Source organism: Aethina tumida, chromosome 7, assembly GCF_024364675.1.
Source record: "Aethina tumida isolate Nest 87 chromosome 7, icAetTumi1.1, whole genome shotgun sequence".
Classification (NCBI taxonomy): Eukaryota; Metazoa; Arthropoda; class Insecta; order Coleoptera; family Nitidulidae; genus Aethina; species Aethina tumida.
In genome coordinates this window covers 13,266,162-13,288,553 of record NC_065441.1, presented here as the reverse complement: position 1 = coordinate 13,288,553, position 22,392 = coordinate 13,266,162, and the positions used below count along the sequence as shown (strand labels likewise).

At 29.5% G+C, this 22,392-nt stretch overlaps 1 protein-coding gene across 1 annotated transcript in view; it reads right to left on the bottom strand.

Annotated features, from left to right (window-relative positions):
- Positions 1–7,264, bottom strand: part of LOC109594976 (brain tumor protein) — a 115,873-nt gene extending 108,609 nt beyond the window's left edge. Inside the window, exon 1 of the mRNA XM_020010248.2 lies at positions 5,822–7,264. The gene's annotated coding sequence lies outside the window, so the exon portion shown is untranslated. The remainder of the gene's footprint in view (positions 1–5,821) is intronic.
- Between the last annotated feature and the right edge of the window lie 15,128 nt (positions 7,265–22,392).

Genomic DNA, 22,392 nt, shown 5'->3' with positions numbered 1-22,392 from the left:
GATAAAATAGCACTAAAAATGGAAAAACTAGACATTGACAAATCATTAATCCATTGGAAAAGTCCACTAGGATAATCAATGATCAAATCATCAGCCGTCTGTCAATAAAGTACATTATTTTTAGTCTGTTGCTTTATTAAATTTATACAAGCGCAGTGTATTTGTTCTCAATTACCTTTGTTTGTTTTGAACGATTGAAAAGGAAGAGAGCTCTCCATAATGTCAGTCTAACACAAAGGGCTTTCCGTAAACCCAGACAGTCTGGAAAATCTTACCTGGAGAAATTGGCGAGTAAAAAACTCGGGCAATTTTCCAGGGTATTTAGTTTGAAAAGCGAGCAGAATATTGGGACAAAATTCGTTTGGAAATTTATTATCTTGAAGTGGCATCGAGGTGACGAAGTAATGGGTTTTTAATACGATACGTTCCCCAGATAATTTCGCATGACAGCTAAAAATTGTTATTTAAAATACCGTTGATAAGATTACGCCTCCCCAAAAAAAGAAGTGGAGGTTGTGAGGAGCTAAAAATTTGACTTGAAGTATTAAAAGTTACTCCTCCCATAAGTTTTCACGACAATGGAAATTATTGATAAAAGGCAAGCTTTAAAATGAGATTACGTTTTAGCTTCTTAAGCGTTAGTGTTTTTGATGGTGCACTTAAGTCACAAAAATCCTCAAACCTCAAAGAAAAATTTAATTACATGTACCAAGTCTAAACCTCCCATTCGGCAAATCAATAAGGCCAATAAATTTAATAAGAATTGAACATTAGATCCTTAATTACACGGAATAGATATCATTCCTTATAATCATTCAATTACGAAGCATGAAGCAATTTTCTTGGGTCCATCAAGAAAACTTTTAAAGACAAAGGACCATTTGAGCCATTTATTGCCCACATAAACACCAACTAATCGGACAATCCGTTGAAATAAAAACACATTTCCTTGAGACTTACATCACGTCCAAATCGTTACACTTTCACCATTGTGGCTGTGCCCCCGTGAGTTTGTGTTGTTTGCTCGAGATTTTTCGACTGATAGATTGTCCGTTCAAGGCCGTCATACTTGGTGGGTTATCGGCCTGTGGCGTTTTTTTTTCATTAATTTTAACATTTTCGGGTTCATGCAAAACTCGTAAAAAAAGGTAATTTGTGTTTATTATAATTGGATACAAGGTAATTAAGACTATCGGTTATCGTTAATTTGACTCGGAAATGTGGGGGACTTTGGTTAAAAATAATCGTGTGGCTCTTGTTGATAATTTGCGAGGACAAATTTAATACTTTTTGTTTTTAACTATCACGCTAAACGAAACAAAAGGTTGGGGAATAACATGGGAGATTATAGCGAATGTGGGATGTTAATTAAAATAGTTGTACTATCCAATAAGCTTGGAAGACCTAAAATATTGATCAAACAAACGAGATTACCAATCACAATTAAGTTAATCCATTAAACATTGAAAAGGATAATTGGTAAAAACCACGTTGAACCAATTATAAATGTCAACTACAATGGAAATGTTTCTGCAACCAATTCTAGAAACTATTTTAAATATAATATTTCAGTGATATATGACATCATTCTATCATAAGTCCGACCAGTCGGTTTAATAAAATAAATATTGCGTTGCCTCAAGGTGCCTAATTGAGGTCACTCTTATTTTTATTTTAAACCGGCGACTTCGCTTTGGGCAATCAATTTACTATTAAATAATATATTTTGAGGTTGTTTGGTCACGTTCAGCAACAAAACTGATTTGAACGGTCGCGTAACGAATTCGTGAAAGTTTTACATGTGTGATGTGTGAATGTGAGTAATTTCGTCCAATTGAAATTTTATTTTACGGCCCATATTTCCTGTTGTCAACTGAATATCTAATGGTGGACCGTATCGATTATTCGACTCTGACAAATGATCGTCATTTTAATAACCGATAAAAGTCTAATTTATGGAAATGAGCCCAAGTGACACATGTGACCTTAACTCAATGCAAAGGCCAACAATTAATGGATTGTACGGACATAACTACAACTGATTTAATGCCGGAAACAATTCACACTTTTACATTAATTCATTGCATTACAATCAGCCTCAACGATTAATTGTCAGGGTTTCGGACAAAAGGATTCTTGAAACGGATTGCTACTCCGCCGTGCCCCAACAATGGTGTATGTGGAAAAGGGCCACTCAACACACAAAGCGGTAAACAAGTACTTGCTACAAATAATGTTTTGCGTTAAAAATGTTCCCGCGGTCTTTCCCCCTGTTATTTTACTCCGCCAAAATTCTAATGGAAACTTGAAACCCTGGCTTAAGTACTGAGAAACTGGGATTCTTTTAATCTAACTGGCTAATCGTAGGTGACGTCCCGTACAATCATCAGTTTCGTGTTTAGTGTTACAACATTCCTAGTATGATGACTGCATTGTTTTCATCTTATTCCTTTTAATTGTAAATAAATGAGCATATTTCTTGATGTTTCAAGGAAACTTGATGTCATACCTGCAAAACTGCTCATCGACACACAAAACATCCTTCTTTTTATAAATTCCTTGGCAAATTGAAGCGTCCGGTTCATTATGTCAAACTTAGTGAAAACATCCATCAGAGCTATTTAAATGGTAACTTTATACCACAAGGTGCATTAATATAGGCGTACAGAGTTGCCATAATTGAGGTAAACAAAGAAACGTAAGTCTGAAATCCGATAGTGGTGATTAAATTGCGAGAAACGGGGGGGAGAAATGCGAAACGAACGGGCTGATGTAACATACAAGTAGTGTTTTTAACTCGAAAGGGAAATGCCAGCCAGTTTTAGAACAAAGGAAATAATCAGACCATACTGGCATTGAATTGTTTACGTGTAACGTGAGCAGATCGGGTTAGTTAAAATGCAATAAGCCGTGTTAAAATGGGTCGAACATCACGACCATTAACACAGAACGATATCTTTTTGGGACACTTAAAAGTTGTGACCTTGGAGGCCACAAATGGTCGTTTTTTTTCTTCAAATTTTACTCGAAACTCGACTAAACCAGACACCGATGTCTGCCCTGTGCGAGGCTCAGACAAAATCGACGGGAGCACATTAGCATTATCGCATACGGCTCGCCCGTCCCAATCAATAATCAGACCGATTTACGTCAAATATGTGTACAAGATAATGGTTAAAAAAGAGACAAGAAACGCATCCAACGTGGCGTTCGTGTGTGAAGATTAAATAACTAGTTTCTATTGTCTGGCCACGGACACCTCTCTTGTGCTCGACGCTCGAATGTCCATGAACCCTGAAGACGAAGTTTATAAGCTATTCTAGATGCCCGGCGATTCATCAGGCCGTGCGTCAAAGTGTGTACACGTGGTTTCATAAAACAATTGATCTTTTTGTGTACAAGAACAACTTTGTCGTTCAGAACTAATAATTTGGTTGCTTTGACTTCAAGGGGTGACGCTTTCTCCATTTTCACAAGGTCTTTTCAAAATTAAACGTTAATTAAATTATATACGCCAGGCACATTTATTGAGACACATCCTGAAGTCACAAGGTCTTAAGTAATTTCTTTGCTGTGCAAAATTTACCTAGAATATATGTTTAAATTACATGTTTCCTTTGATTTTCGACAAAGCTTGTTTGAATATAGTTAATTTCATGTTACATTCCACAACCTATAATTTTCTGCCACAACCCACGCTGAATATTCTAGTTTATTGATAACCATAGTGCCATTACAATAATAGTAATAACTATAGGCGTAAATAACTGGTAGTTGTTATGTGTTACATATTGTCAAATTCAATATTCTATATTTTTATTCATCATGCGTCATCTTGTCATTATTAAGAACGAAAAAAATAAAACTTGTCCCAATCAATTTTTTTAAAAAATTAAGAAAGAACCGAATAAAATACTTTTTTTGGAAATAAAAAAGGTATTTTTGTGTCTCTTAAATATATAAAAAAATAATTTAAGTGACTGTCTAGAGAAGCAAATACTTTTTTGAGGCCAAACATCAGAAAAATTAAGAATAAGCCGAACATAACGTGCTTAAATCCACAAAATAGATTTTTTGGAAATAAAAATGTATCTATCTAGATCAGCAAATAGTTTTTTAAAGGATTTTACGGTGCCAAACAACAAAACAATAAGAAATGAAATGAAAATGTGCTCAAATCCACAAAATACTTTTATTTTGGAAATAGAAATATAGTTTTGTGTCTTTTAAATATATGTTATAAAAAGTTAAGTGACTGTGTAGTGCAGTAAATACTTTTTTAAGGCATTTTACGGAGCCAAACTGCAGAAAAATTAAGAATATTCAGTACATTCATGTACATCAAATTCACAAAATACTTTTTTTCGAAATGAAAGAGTATTTATCTGTCTTTTAAATATATAAAAAATTAAGTTAAGTGACTGTCTAGCAACACATTTTTTGAGGTTTTTTACGGTGCCAAATGAACTGAACAAAATGTACTTAAATACACAAAAATAAATATATATATATATATATATATATATATATATATATATATATATATATATATATTTATATATATATATCTTAATTATATAAATAGTCAAGTTAAGTAACTGTCTTCAGCAGTAAATACTTTTTGAGGGATTTTACAGTGTCAAACAACAGAAAAGTTAAGCATGAACCGAATAAAATGTGCTTAAATTCACAGAATAGGTTTTTTGAAATTAATAATGTATTTTTGTGTCTCTTAAATATATAAAAAGTTAAGTTGAGTAACAATCTAGAACAGTAAAATACTTTTTTGAGCAATTTTACGGTGACAAATAACATAAAAATTAAGAATTTACCCAAATAAAGTGATGTTAAATTCACAGAAAAGATTTTTTGAACATAAAAATGTATGTTTTTATCTCTTAAATATATAAAAAATTAAGTAACTGTCTAGAGCAGCAAATATATTTTGGGAGTCTCAAATGATTTTATAAAAATTAAGAATTATTCTAAAACAAAATATACTATAATTAAGTAAGAAGTGTATTTAGAAGTAAACTATTTTAAAATTAATGTCTTAATTAATTAATAACAAGATTATATTCCTATTAGAAAAGTCAACTGTTGTTATAGTAAGAAAATTTTAAATATTTACAATATATTTATTACAAACTTTTTTGAAATCAAGTATTTCAACTTGAGTGAAAGTAAATGGTGAAAAATAATAATTTTATATATTACATTATAATAATTTAAAATTTAGTAATGGCATCTTATATAAATAAAATGTTTAATAACTAACAATAGGTAATCAACAGTAAAATACTAAATATATTTATTGTAAAAGTAAATTATAAAGACAAATTTCATTTTCAAGGAAAAGTAAACTTCCTCTTATAGTTATTACCTTCAAGTGATTCCCCTAATTTTAAATGGCGCAAGTCAAAGAAAATTATAATTTTATTTGATAACACGTTGCCCAATTAAAATGTATAATTACTCGAAAACAAACTAAACAGAAATATTTTACTGCAAAACTTGTACCTTGTAAAAAATTTAAAATACAAATCACAGTTAACATACAGTGCGGTGTGTACAGGAAGAGCTTGGCGAATCTGATATAAACGGAACCGCCTGTTTCGTCAACGTCTATTTATACATCGGTTCAGTGTTTTGACACGAGATAAATCGCCAACAAACATTCAACAATCCCGAGTATTTAAACAATGTCATTAGCGTGCAAAGCGGAATTAACACTTGTTGCCGAAACGAGGATCCTAACCTCACTTTCGTAACGCAACTTGTGCACCTCCGACTAAAGTCAACGACGCCCTTACAAGTTTACCTTAAATTCAGATGTGTGACAGTGTCGAAATACGATGCGGTCAACGTTGCAAACGCACTTTAAACTGGACTTGAAACACAAAATTAATAAAATAGAAAACGGCACAACGTAAAAATGAACCGGCACAAGAATACAAAGTTGGTCGCACTGTGTGGTTACTCCTTCGGATGCTCTTGTGTCGGGGTTACGCAAGCGGCGATCGCGGTGAAAGTGTGCGGGGCGGGCGGATTTCAGTGAGCGTGTGTTGCATAAAACCGCGTGCGTTTTCTTCTTACGGATCCGGCACTGTGTCGGACATATGGCAGAGTTCCATGCGACCAGAAAAAGCCGTTCGCAACCGCTTCGCGTACTCAACAAATTCAAACTAAATGTCGATTGTGCCGGTCGCGGGAAACGGCGACTGTGATGGAGGCACCGCACCGGCCGACCGTGGACGTAGACGGACGCACCGTTGCCGAAACCGCCTGACGCCGCGGGACCCCGTGCACTTTCCATCCGCCGAGTGCGGATGCTGGACGAATCGGCTTTTCCTATTGATGTCGCACTTGTGATGCAATTAAATGTAAACCAGAACGGTTCGTGTCACAGAAACACAGAAGCACTAAAGGACGCGTGAAAGCAGGAGTAAAACGTTCACTCCTTATTATTCCCAGTAATTAATTAGTCTAAAGTGGATACATTAATCAAGGGGTCATTTGTTACTGCCACTACTTCTAGGAACACTGAAATCTTTAATAGTTACATATTCTGTAGATTTAGCTCTAAAAGTCTCACTTATTGTTAATTATGAGATAGAACTTAGTTGTAATTAAAATTCCATTACAGGTAAAACAGTTTAAAACTAAACAACCTCGATTATTCTACAATTTAGTGTACAAGTTACATTAATTTTACCTTTTATTGTTTTTAAAACAATAATTTCAACTAAAGGTCTTCAAGCATAGCTAACTTTAAGAGGAAAATCTTAATAATCAACTATAAAACGGTTCAGTTTAATAAAACATTGTTTAAACAAATATAAAGTGAAGTAATCCAAAATACAAGTAATTTATGTTCCTTGTTCAGCGAACCATCAATTAAAGATTAATTTATTTGAAACATTGTTTGTTTTAGGAAACTACAAATTTGTTTAATATGTTGGTAATTTAAGACTTGTTTCATTAATATGGATGTAATCTGGTACTTCATTACGAAAATTACAGTGTTCAAATTGGGTTGTTTGTTATTTTTTAATTTCTTAATTGTATTGATAATTTATTTTAGTATATGTATATTGATGCACAGATTTGAAATAAATGTAGAAATGTTCATGTATTTATTTTCCAACATTAACTATTTGTGAAAAATAGTTATTATTGGAGGATCTTTAGAAATAATTGATTTGTCTTGTCCCATTTCAATTTAAATTTTGTGATTCTCCCATGAATTTTACTTTTTCTGTCTTGTATTGATAAATTATTGTAGTATATGTATATATTTTGATGCACAGACGTGAAATAAATGTAGAAATATTCGTTTATTTATTTCACAATTTGTTTCAATTTCATAATTTGTGAAAAATAGTTACTATTGGACGACCTTGAGAAATAATTGATTTGCCTTGTCCCATTTCAATTTAAATTTTGTGATTCCTCTATGAATTTTCCTTTTTCTGTCTTGTATTGATAATTTATTTGCAGTATATGTATATATTTTGATGCACAGACATGAAATAAATGTAGAAATATTCGTTTATTTATTTTCCAACATTAACTATTTGTGAAATATAATTACTATTGAATGACCTTAAGAAATAATTGATTTATCTTGTGTTCAATTCAAATTTTATGATGCCACCATGAATTTTACTTTTTTTGTCTTTCAGTACTGTTACTGTGGTTGTCATCTTTCACAACTGTGACCTTATTTCATAAAATCACTCAATGAAACAATAAACTAAGTTTTTATTTTGCATTTCTACACTAAAGAACAAATTTTTAATAAATGTAATGTTAAATCAAGACAAAATTTACTCTTCACTTTTAATCCTTTTGTGATATATTGTTCGAAGAAAATCAATACAAATGTTATTTCTTTATAAAACCTGAACTATTTTCTTGAAATCAGCTTCTTTTATCATTAATTCATTCTAAAACAATTCTTTGGTAAATTTATGGTAACTTTTGTACAACATAATATTCTAAATGAATTATTAACATCTAAGGTCAATGGTGGCCACGCAGAAAAGGCAGTGCCTCACCTATGAAAATAATTTTATTGATATAACATTAATATTAAAAATTACATTTTGTGTTTTTATTCCTTATGATAAAATATAACTTAATATTTAAATAAAGAATATCTTTTAAAATCTATTATTAAATTGCAATGAATATTTTGTGCATTTTGCTTCATAAGTAAAACTTTAATATTTCTTTTTGATTCCAACATTCGCGATGGATTTTAAGGTTGGGCTATTGTTTCAATGGTAGGGGAGCTGAGATGTGCCTCTAGCCAATGAGATAACTCAAATACCGTCATATTCATAGTTCGTGAACATTGCTGATTCTTCAGTTTCAAAAATAACTTGATCGTGTGTCTGATGGATTCAGTCATGGAAATGTTTTTAATACTGAATCTCTTTTTTATTACGATATGACGTCCACCAATAATAATACGAAAGAATTTATTAACATAAGAAAGGCCTCTGACGTGGTGAATTATTATTTTATTATTATTAAGTAAACATGTATTTCCAGTTTAAATTACTATGATAAAATGTTTGTTGTTGAAAAAAATTAAACCGTCCAATTCCTAATTTGAATACAGGGCAAAAAAAAGTTGATTTATTATATCTTAATATGGTAAATTTGATTGGCTAGCGAAAAGTACAGCAATGAATAAATTATTTTGTTGGCCATATCTTTTACTTTCAAAGGGTAGTTAATTGTTAATTATGTGTAAATAAAATTTGTTTTTTTTTCTATACTCACGAGCCGTCACTAATTTATATCGATCGAAAAGTGCTTACTCCGTCTGAATCTTGAGAGAGACTTCATGCACAACATAGACTGTAAAAGTCTCCCACTATGGGAAAACTGAAGATCTTTATTGTCTCTGTCGTGCATAATATCTCTCTCAAAATTCAGACAGGGTAAACACTTTTCGATCAGTATAGTCTGATATCATTTAAAAGTCTTCAAACATTTTACTTTTTTTATCTTTTAATGTATAAAAATCATTTCAATTTTATTATTTCTTTGTAAAATGCGAATACTTCTTTTTACATTTGAGAGAATTGCTCAATAAGTTTTAAATGAGTTTTTTCGGGTACCTTTTAAAGTAAATATTTATTGAATTTCGAAAAGGCTGTTCCATTGTGAAATAAATTTAATAACTACTGTGCGCCGTGACGTTCGCAGCTCGGTCGCTGAATCCGTCTAATTCAAAACGCAGTCATGATCGTTCCTATCCTTAACCATATGCTCGGAATTTAATGAAATAAAGAGACCGATTCCGTACGATTTCCAAAGGTTATTGCTTGTGTATTATGTCAGTAAATTGCCACTTTGTTCGACTTATTTTATATATATATTTTTTTTATAAATAAGTTACCAAAGTGATTTCGAGTCGTGCCTTTCCAAGACAAAGACTCCGGCTCAAGGTTGCTTTTGTTCTTGAGTCTCCATGACCTTTTAAGTACATTCATCTCTGTGGAACGAATAAGCGAACGGACTGGGAGGTTCGGTACAACGTTGTTGTGTCGAAACAAACACCCTCGGACAATATGGATTTTTTTCACTTAATTGACGAATTGTTGGCCGCCGAATCATTTCCGATACTATTCAATCGATTCGTAAGAACCGTGCACATGTGTTTGGTTGATTATTCTAATTGATGACTAGTAATGAAATGTTTTTGTATTTTATAAAGTTAATTGTACAACAATAATTTAGTATTCAACATGTTTACATTTGGTACCGAAGAGTGAACATTAACAACTCGATGAGGATTTAAATTATAAATTTAAATTCATTAACATATGGCGTCACTCTTAAATCTAAATATAATATTAAACATTGCTGAATAATAAACAAATTAAATTTTTTGGCAGCAACATAAACAAATTGACATTCTATATTGAATTACTTAGTTTATAATCTTTAGATATTGATATTTAAAAATATCAACAAAATTAAAATTTGTCACTTCTGTTTATATTTATCTCACTTATCTTAAACAGCATCCACACATAAATTAAATATTTCCATGGAATAAAAACACCCAATCAATGTTTGAGTAATAAATACACAGAGAGACGTGTTAATTTAGTTATGTTCAATTAATAGTATTTATTGACAATAAATTATTTCAATACTAAAAGTTAACCAAATGAGAGGCAGTTGTTGGAGATCTTGTTGGAGATCCATAAATCTTGTCACTAATTTAATGCGAACCTGTGAAAGGAAAATTATGCGGTAAACACCAGTAAATTGTTATATGAACCACAATAATTTGTGTTTACTATTTATGGTCGACAGTGGTTGTAAAATAAATGTAATAAGGAAAAAGTAATATACTTTAAGTAAATATGCGTTTAATTTTAGGAAACGTTTTAAATTATAAAAATGTTATGATTTATGAAATTTAAGAATTTTATAATGAGAAAATAGCTCGTTGTTAATTTAATAAAAGTATAAAAGGTGACATTTTGTTGATTTGTAGTTTTATAGAAATCGTTTAATAATCTTTAATTATTGTGTTTTGTTTAATTTTGTATTAATAACATACTTTCCCAAAGTATTAATAGGAATTAAATATTAAATTTCAAAAGTTCTTAGAAATCTAAACCACAAAAATTAATAAATACATGATTTTAAAAACGATTTGTCAATATCAACAAACAAATTCTTATTAAATACTAAAGAAGTGTGATTATGAAAAACCTTGATAAATCTTTACTTTTATTTGTTACTGTAATTGTAATTAAACGTATGTTTTCATTATTGTTTGATAATATCTTTTTCATTATAAAAGTGACAAAGAAAACATAAAACATTATAATTAATAAATATAATTAAAATGGAAGAATTATACATATTTCCATTTTAATTAAATTTTATACTTATTTAATCTTCTCTAAATGAAAATAATAGAGAATTTAATTTACGGTAATGATATTTAATTCCATTATTTTATTACACAAATGAAGAATTTAATCCAAAGTCTTACAACAAGTAAATTACTCAAGAACACCCAAATTATTATGGTAAAACCCATCTGTCTTTAAACCACGACATTTATTGCCAATACTAATTAAAATATCTAATAAGTGGGCTCCCTATCATTGAAAACGTTCAGTGTGTGTGGATGTTAACTTTCATTTGGCATCAAGAACACCATGAAGTAACTATTGCTAATTACGGTACTTTCAATTATTGACTATATTCGGAATGGTGCATGTACTCATAACTAATGTGTAATATTTCTTAGGTAATCGCTTATTTTGTAAATATCACTGACTATCAATGTTGAATCAAGAGCTCTGGCCACGCCAGGCAATACGTGCCCGCGTAAAGACTATCTATTAAAATCAGCTTTGGTTTTTTTTTTTAATTACATCTATATGGGTAATGTACAATCTAATGTGGCGCAACCAGAACTGGTTTGGTTTGAATGACTGGTATTGTCGATGCAATTAAAATGCTGATGAAAAGGAAAATTGGTATTTCAACGCGGGGTTATTTTAAGAAATTCGATGTCTTCGACGGCTGACTCAAAATCTAAATTCGGAGCTGTACATTCCAATCACTGCGACCGATATTATTCATTTAGTTAAGCCACCAAAACAAATTGAAAATTTAAAGCTTTACAAGATGGATTGTGTCGAGTCTTTCGAAGACCATAAAAAATCAAAATAAGCTAATGAAATATTTATTTCACAACACAGATTACAAGGAGGCAACCAAATTGTCTTGAAGCAGAATTCTTAGCTGCACTTTTCAAGAAATTAACGCACCACCTATAATTTTGTAAATTTCAGTAAATAGTATATTGTTTGTATTACAATCTTGACATTTAACTCCCGATTGTGTTAGTGGAAGAGGGTTGGAGTCACCGTAGATTAGCCAAAAGGTTTGGTGTATCCCACACATCCATTTCCCATATGTTAGAACGGTACATGGAGACTGGTGACCATACTAGGAGAGGTCAGGGTAGAAATGGTGCCACAAATCCTGCTCAAAATCATTTTTTAAGACTTTTAAATTTAAGACAACGGTTGGTGACTACAAGAAGTTTACAGTCTCAGTTAGAATTGGCACTGAAACTATTTGACAACAATTTAGGGAAGATCAATATACTCAATGTAATGGTAAATACCACTTTATTTGGTTGGAGCTCAATTATGGTGTGAGAGGCCTTTCTTTAACAGCCTCTGCTGACTTGGTGGTGATAATAGGAACCTTAATGCTGAGCATTACATTTTAGACATTCTAGAAGAACATGTCGTGCCATAAGCCCCTTTTATAGGTCCAAATTTTGTACTAATTCTGGATAATGCACTACCACATTCAGCCCATGTTGTTCAAAATTATCTTGCTGACGTTGGCATTACTGCTAAAGTCTGGCCAGCTCACAGTCCAGGCCTGAACCCATTAGAACATAACTGGGACATTCTTGGGAGACGTTTAAGGGACCATCCAAATAACTTAAGGGATGTGGAGCAAATTTGGGAGAATTTGGAACAAATTCAAATTCGAACCCAGATTTTGAGCATGAACAGATGAGGCTGTTATAGAGATGGGAATACCCCACATTAGATTCAAATTTTTATTTGTTATAAACATCAAATTTTGTTATTATTTCTCTAGAAATAATATATTTTTTAAAATTATTTGTAACAATTATAAATAAAACTTTTTTTTAAATATATATACAAAAAGTGCATAAGTTTATTTTTCCTGTCATCAGAAAATATTAATAATAATCATTTATTATTGGTGTAGTGCCTTAATTTCTTGGAACAGTATCAATATTGGGAAATCTAAAGGATATAATTGACTAATATAATTAGAAGCAGAAGATTTGGTGCTACACCAGTATGGTTATCTAATTTTTTTATATGTGCGGGTGCCACTATTATTAAATTTCTACCGTTCCAAAATTACCATAAGCCATTGAAAGTAAACTGACGAAGAACTTGTAGAGAGTGCCGTTACTCAGAGCCGTGGCTACAAAAATCAAAAGTGACTTCGTATAATTTCTAACTTATGTAACTGTGCTTTGTAGAATATGGTACATTTGCACGTCCGAAAGAAAGTCGCCGGCTCTTACTTTCAGCGATTAACGAAACCGAAAGTGGTATTACTTGTCCGACCATTATTTTAGTAACCAGATATTAAACACAATTGCCCGTCTGGCCTACATTGGGCAAACATAAATTAAATCGATCTAATATTCGACAATAAAACAATGATTTATTGGGGGCCTTATGCAATTCCGCGTTGCCCGATCGTCACGACATGCCCTCTTATACAACCAATGCACGGTACGTAGGTTTCATATATAAAATAAATATTCACAATTTTTTGACCCAATATTAAACCCATTGAATTCATCCAATCTAAATTATAACACAGCTTGCACAATCCGCCACTTACAGAGGTAGAGAGATGGAAGATAAACTTTACCAACTGTTCATCTTCTTTGCCCAACAGTTGCACGTTTCTCGGATATGCAATTCGCCGATGGAGAAAAATTAGAACTGGTAACATTTCTGGTTGCCCAATGTTGGCGCAACCAAAGCAAATAGAACGCAACCGTGCCTTGCATTTGGTTTTCTTGTCTTGAAACTAAACAAGGCCAGCCATATTTTATTATATCCCGCTTCTAGGCCGCCAATAATGCAATGTATTTATTAAACAGACTTTTTCCGTTGCACCAAATTATCGACATGTCAACACTTCGGATAAGATCTATTGTTGCGTTCGGTGGGTGTGTGTTATATGAGTGCATGACATTGTTTCCTTATGAAATCTGTAGATTACTATTTGTAAGCCCGAATAGCTTTGTTAATTAAAATTCCTCACATGTTTGTCGTTCGGTTCCTTTAAACGATAGATATTGCAAAATCGTTCACATTAGCCGGATGGCAAGTATGCGAAATTGAGTTTTTGTAATTTAGACATTAAAACCGTAATTTGTTCGCGTAAATTCCGTCATTTATATCGTGCACGTTAATAAAGCCGTCCGAACATAATGTTATTGTGCTTTTTCATCATTTTTCCAACTTCCTTCAACTCTTCCTCATCAATCATTATAATTGTATTCACCCCACTTCGGTGGCCATTCCGCTTCGCCCATTTTCCATATTTTCACTGCAACCAAACGTTCGCCCGTCCCAATTTAACTTCCACCCCTAATTTAACTAAATTAATTTAGTCGTAGTAGCCGGTTTTAAGTACGGTGACAAATGGTTGCAGTCCCGAATCGCTTCCGTCATGCAATCTCGGCGATTACGTGTTCAGACACAATAACAAATTTTGTTAGCAGGAATTAAAAAGTGAATTGAAACCGATTTGATTACCGCAACGGATTTAATATTCGGTTTAATGCCGGATCGTTATACGCGGATGATACGGTGAATATAACTAATAAAAGTGTTTTATTATTAACGGTGTTATTATTTTATTGTGTAATATGCAACGTTCGAATGGGGGAGTTATGGTTGTTTTATTATTGCGCCATATTAAATTGCGGTTAAAAAATTTACTTTTCGTGATCTAAAATCTTTATTTATTTTAAATGTGTGCCGTAAATTTGAACTGCACAATTTCTTCGGTTTTATGCAACCAGGAATACAAGATATTTTACGTACAGATTTATTAATTTCTTTTATTTGTTTTTTATTGTTAATTTTAACAGATTTAAAAATAAAAAGGTTTATTTTATTAGACCACTGTCATATTATATTAGTTTTATACAACCCACAATAATTTTTAGATTTTGAAATTGTATTACTTATAATGATAATTAAATTGAAATATGATTAAAATGTCATAAATTTATTAATTTTATATAAATTATTAATTTATTAATTTTATCTCCATATAGTATTAATTTATTTTTTACATTTGGAGATTTTTTAAACCATTTTGTGTTCTGGTTATTTAAAAATAAAAGTCGAATATTTATAATAAATTGTCAATTTTGACAGTATCGTGATAATCAATTCAAAAAGATACAAGACATTTAATTTAGACTTTTTATTTGATTTGGATTTTTTTAATAAACTGATGTTTATTACTTATTTATAATTGAAATTAGAAGAATTTAAAAATTCTGTTTTATCTTAATATATCTAATTATGTAATAATGATGATCAATTATCAATTAATAGATGTCAATTATCAATTATTTGATTTATAATTGATTATTATATAATTTATAATGAATTTCCTTAAAATTTACAAAACTATAAACTTTTCTACAATTCCAGTGATAAGCTTCGAATACATTGTGCAAAACTACTTTTTTATGAATCGTCAAAATTTAAAAAAAAATTAGGAGTAGTTTTCTAATACTAAAAACGACAAAATATATAGAAATGAAGAAACATCAACGAGACAATTGTACTTGTTACATAATAACAACGTTTTGAATTTTTATGTTTAATTTATCAATTGTTAATTATCGACAGATAATTATCATATTATAAATATTATGATAATTAGCGTTGAAAATTTGCAGTGATGAGCTTCGAATCCTGTTTGGAAGATTTCCTCATAGACTTTTTTGATATAAACGATTTTAAAGATGTAAGTTAAATACATGTTATACAAAACTAATTTATTATCAATTTCATCAAAGTTTAAAAAAATGTAAACAGTAACTAGCTGTTCTAGAGTTTCTTTTATTGAATTTAAGGTAATTTAATAATTTTAATTATTAATTATCGACTGATAATTACTACAGTATAAATATTATGACAATTAATAACAAAAATTTAAATTGATAAGCTTCAAATTCTGTTTGGAAGCTCTGCTCATAGACTTTATTCATTTATTAACGATTTTAAATATGTAGGTTAAGTGGACCTTGTATTGTAAAAGGTAATTCTCAGATATTATAACATAAAAATTAAAAAATAAAAATAATATAAAACACAAATGTTAAAACGGATTTTTTATAAGAAATGAAGAAACCTCAACGAAACATTTTTACTTGTTACATAATAACAACTGTATACGTTTTGAATTTTTATGTTTAATTTATGTATTTTTTTTTTAATTCCAAACGAGTTTGATATGATTTGGATTTTTCCAAAAAAAACTGCTTTTCCGGAGTTTTTATTGAATTTAGGGCAATTTAAAAATTCTTAATTGATTATACTATATCTAATTATTACTTATTAATAATTAAGCGATAATTGAAGTGATAAGCTTCGAATCATGTTAGAAAGCTCTCCTCATATACTTTTTTCATTTATTAACGATTTTAAATGTGTAGTTTTTTTATTATTTAGTAGAATTTATGGGAATTTAAAATTATTTGATGGATCTTTCTATATTCAATTATCAGTTACTAATTATCAACAGATAATTACAAGAGCATAAATATTATGATGCTTCGAATCCTGCTTGAAAGCTTTCCTCATAAACTTTATTCATTTATAAACAATTTTAAAGGTTTTAAATTATTTTTTAATAAATTTTGTCAAAATTTAAAAAATTAAAAAGAGTAGCTTTTTGATATTATAACTTAATTTAAAAAAGAAAGAAATAATAATACAAATAATAAATTTTAAAACGGATTTTTTATAATAAATGAAAAAATCTCAATGATACATTTTTACTTGTCACATAATAACAACTAAATATGTTTTGAATTTTTATGTTTAAGTTTTTTAATTGAATTATTTTAATTAAATTTAGGGAATTAAAAATTCTTGTTCAATCTCATAAAATTATATTAATAATTATTAATTGTTAATTATAAAGCAATAAATATCATGATAATTATCAATGATAATCATCGAATCTTGTTTGGAAACTCTTTTTGTGGAACTTCTTTTTTGTTTTATTTATGGATGGTTAAAGGGTCAACTTTACAAAATTGCTTATAAATTATATAACTTTTAAGTGATGAGTCTTCAAAAAAACATAATAGTATTCGAAATAATTTAACAACACCAAAACAACCAAAACTTCCCGACATTATTTTGCAGGCATCACTAAAATTACCCGCACAAAACTCCAAATATGACACGTTTGCAGTTTCGTTCCTGCTAGTTACATCTTCATTATCCCCTGGTCTCGCGCAATCGTTCCTGCAGCCGACAGGAATCCAACGGGGGTCCCGACATCAATTCAAAGGGAGATTACGGACCGACTTTGTATAATGTATTATTAAGATCGTAATTCATATTCCCCGAAGTTCGCGAAACTCCCGATATTGCGGAAACCTCGCCGACTGGGCTCTATCCGTGCTTATGTACCCTGAATTATTTATTTACCGGGCGGATTCGACGACAGAGGACTTAATAAATGAACCGAATTTGTACGGAGTTATAATCCAAAATATAAATCACCGGTTGTTGTTGCCTTAGTTTCTTTTCCTAAGCGAAGAGTACTCGCTAATTAACCATTGTTTAATTTGCATAATGCGAGTTTGGTTTGGTGTTTGAGTGAGACTATTGTAGTTCAAACAGTCCATGTATTTCCCATATGCTCATGAAAACGAATTTAATGTTTATTTTAATAAATTTAAATTTGGATTAAGTTGAACGACCTGTATTGGAGTTAATATTTTTACCATGTAATCAAATTAACACCAGTAACATAGAGTTGGTGCTGAGCATGTGATGAGATCATGTGGAATAAATAAACACTTAAGAGCCGTCAGTCTGTGCCGTTGACGTTTTCTCGTTCTCTTAAATAAAAGGGAATTGTTTATACCAATTAAGTGGTCGGTCATATGCAATGCAACTCGTCTATTTCTGTGCCGTTTCACCAATTTAAATCGATCCACTTCGTTCCAGTGGCGGTTGGATTGTTTGTTGCTAAACTTATTTCGTTGATTTCCTCGATACAAGACCAGACAGGCTGTACAATCGATTTCATTCCGCTGCCAATCATCTGAAGAATAATTGGAACGGATTTCCGCACTTGTACCGCACTCCATATCGGATATCTCCCACTGGAATTCTTATAAAATAAACCAATGTTCACTGTTGAGTATCCGTTTTTCAACGTAATCGTCGAGTGGATAGGAAACTGTTGAAATTAACTCGTTTTGATATTAAATTATCACGACTTCGCTTACTTGCACGATAATACAGAAGAGTATTGTGTGTCGTTGGTTATAATGTAACCAATGACGATAGATAAAGTTGTTTTGGACCGTTTTGCTATACAATATCAGGAAACACATTTATGACCATGCTTTATTTTATTTTTATGAAGGAAACTAAAACAAAAGTTGTTTCAAATTTTTATATTTGAAAAACCGTTAATATAAATTGCTTTTAATAATAAGGAAACTGTGTGAGAATGTTGAACCCAATATTTAAAAACCCATCTTGTAATGGTAGGAAATCTAATATTGTTTAGCAATAAACTGAGATTACAAGGTATACCTTCAACTAAAACTGAAGGATCTGTTTACATTAATAATCTCAGAATGTAAAGATAGTTTTGAGGCTTTTTATAAATTAACAAAACATTTTTAAATTGATAAAATTGTAAATTAACTTTAATATAATATATAATATATTTTTTTACGGTTTTGTTAAGAGTATTCTTGAGGAAAAATAAATTCTGTGTGCCTTGAAACAATTCTCAAAATTAAAAAAAAAATAATTACAAATGTCACAAAATTATTTTATAATAATAAAATCTATTGCTATTGAAGACATATTACTTTTCTTATTTATAGTTTTGGTTAAAAATTGTCTTACTATAAATTAAAATCAGGGTGCACTAAAACAGATATCCAATTTAATAAAAAAGCAAATAAAAATAAAAACTACAAAATCAATTAATAATAATAATATTGCTTTTCAAGACATTTTATTATCTAGAGTATTTACATATTCTTCTTGTTCACAGTCTTGATTAAAAATTGTCTTAATAAAAATTAAAATCATGGTGCATTGAAACAGATATCCAATTTATTAAAAAAGCAAATGAAAATGAATACTTCAAAAAGTCAATTTATAATAATAATATCTATTGCTTTTCAAGACATTTTATTATCTAGAGTATGTCAGATTGAGAGTGTTATTTCGTACAATAAAATTTTAACTTCTTTACATATTCTTCTTGTTCATAGTCTTAATTAAAAATTGTCTTAATAAAAATTAAAATCAACGTGCATTGAAACAGATATCCAATTTATTAAAAAAGTAAATAAAAATGAATACTTCAAAAGGTCAATTTATAATAATAATATCTATTGCTTTTCAAGACATTTTATTATCTAGAATATGTCAGATTGAGAGTGTTATTTAGTTTAATAAAATTTTAACTTCTTTACATATTCTTCTTGTTCACAGTCTTGATTAAAAATTGTCATAATAAAAATTAAAATCGGAGTGCATTGAAACAAATATCCAATTTATTAAAAAAAGCAAATAAAAATGAATACTTCAAAAAATCAATTTATAATAATAATATCTATTGCTTTTCAAGACATTTTATTATCTAGACTATGTCAGATTGAGAGTGTTATTTAGTTCAATAAAATTTTAACTTCTTTACATATTCTTCTTGTTTATAGTCTTGGTTAAAAATTATTATAATAAAAATTAATATCGGAGTGCATTGAAACAGATATCTAATTTATTAAAAAATCAAATAAAAATGAATACTTTAAAAAGTGAATTTATAAACAAATCAATTGCTTTTGAAAACATTTAATTATCTTGAATATATCTGATTGAGAGTGTTATTGAGTTTAATAAAATTTTAATTTCTTTACATATTCTTCTTATTACAGTCTTCGTTAAAAAATTTCTTAATAAAAATTAGAATCAGGGTGCATTGAAATAAATATACCTTTTATTAAAAAAATATCTATTATTTTTCAAGACATTTTATTATCTAGAGTAGGTCAGATATGATAACATTATTAAGTTCAATAAAATTTTAACTTCTTTACATATTCTTCTTGTTTACAGTCTTGATTAAATATTGTCTTAATATAAATTGCATTGAAACAGATATCCAATTTATTAAAAAATCAAATAAAAAAGAGTACTTTAAAATCATATCAATTGCTCTTGAAAACATTTAATTATCTAGAATATCTCTGACTGAGAGTATTATTTAGTTCAATAAAATTTTAATTTCTTTACATATCCTTCTTGTTTACAATCTTGGTTAAATATTTTCTTAATAAAAATTAAAATCAGGGTGCATTGAAACAAATATACAATTTATTAAAAATACAAATAAAATGAATACTTCAAAAAGTCAATTTATAATCATAATATCAATTGTTCTTGAAGACATTTATAGTAATTATTTAGAATATGTCTGAATGAGAGTTTTATTCAGTTCAATAAAATTTTAACTTGTTTACAGTCTTGGTTAAAAATTGTCTTAATAAAAATCAGAGTGCATTGAAACAGATAATTTATTAAAAAATCAAATAAAAATGAATACTTTAAAAAGTCAATTTACAATCGTATCATTGCTCTTGAAGACATTTAATTATATATGGCATAATATGTCTGATTGAGGTTGTTATTTAGTTCAATAAAATTTTACATATTATCCTTCTTGTTTACAGTTTTGATAGAAAAATGGCTTAATAAAAATTAAAATCACGATGTATTGAAAGAGATTTCCAATTTATTAAAAAATTAAATACAAGCCAATACTTCTGAAGACTTTTGATTATCTTCTATCATATTCTTCTTAGTTTCAATTTTGGTTCATAATATTTAATAATATGGTATTTATGATAAAATTTTCGGGAATTGGAGGCGTATAATAAAATTTTCTGTCAATCAGCAAGCACCAGAATTTACATGTAAAACACTTAACGACAAACAAATGTGTCTTAGAGCCCGACTATCATCCAAAAACACAAAATAGTACACAGAGATAATTGTATGAGCGCATTTCTGGGAATTTCTAGGCGATGCACATGTTGTATGTTTACATGTTTGATGACTGACATGGAACAGAAGCAGATTTCCCTTTTTATCTGCGTTTTAAAAACGGTTTTGTGTTTGATTACCACCACTTTGAAGCGTCCGACGTTTCGCTTTAGATAAGACGCGCACTAACTTAATATTAACATTGGTCGTGTTCTTTGTAATTTTGTAATTTACAGCCCGAAGTGATCCTTGAGTAATCTTTTGTGTGTTGTTTTCTATCCACGGTGATGTAATGCGGAATTGCGCGCCTGCGAACTTAACTGCTTATGCATCGACTGGCCTAACAGTGTGGAGTTTGCAAAAGTCACACGTCTGAGAATACAAGAAAGTATTTGTAATTTCTATTTGTTTCATTTTTAATTTCCTGCAAACGCACTTAGCTCTTTGGCTTTAACTGAATGTTAAATAATCAACGTTTCCTTCAACATTTCAAAGTAATAAAGTTCCTAATGAGTTTTTAACCTTTATAAGAATATTTTTTTTTATTAAAATCAACATTTATTCAGATAGATTAAAAAGCTTTTTTGGGCATATCAAAGAACATCATTATTAAAACCTGAAATTCATTTAAATTTTGCGAAATACGTTCTAATTGGGTTGGGTTTGGTTAGGTTTGGTTTCTTTTAATAAAACACAAGGGTGGTGACTTCCTCACTTTAATGAACGAGAATAAAAAATTTCCACACAGACTATTTTTTTAACCAAGAACTCTTTTTTAACTAAATATTTATTTAGATAGAATAAGATTTATTTATATATTTAATAAAATCCAATAAAAATTAATTTTCGACAATTATTCATCATAATATAACATAAATAAAACAACTACGAATTAAAAATATATTAAATTGAATTATAATTAAAATGGCTTTTACATCTAATTTTTGAAATCTTGAATTATATTTGTTTATTTTATGGATGACTAACCGTATATTTTTTAATAATCAAATAAACTTAAGGAATTTTTTGATTATGATTATTTAAAAAAAAAAAATAAAATTATAAGAAAATTTATGAATTTTTATGAAACACATTCAATAATCAAAATAAATCATAAAAATAGTTTAAAGATGACCTTTCTGTAAATAATTTTTTATTTTTAGTAAAAAAAAAAATAGTCGGTATTTGGCATTTGGCAATATTACAAAATAAAATAATCTTTTATATAATAAAATCTACGTAGAATTGACCAGGTAGTGGAATAGGCTTATAGAATCAGTTTATTAGTTCAGCAATTAGAAATACTAACATAATATTTTGCACTGTAAACTATTTTAATCGTTGTCTATTTGTCTATTAATAGGCACACATTAATACACGTTCTCGTATGTAGAATCGTGGGATAATCGTTCATGATTAGAAGAGCATGGAAAATTTGAACACAAATTGTAGCTTCTAGAGTTTCCTAATGCTCCCTAATTTCAGT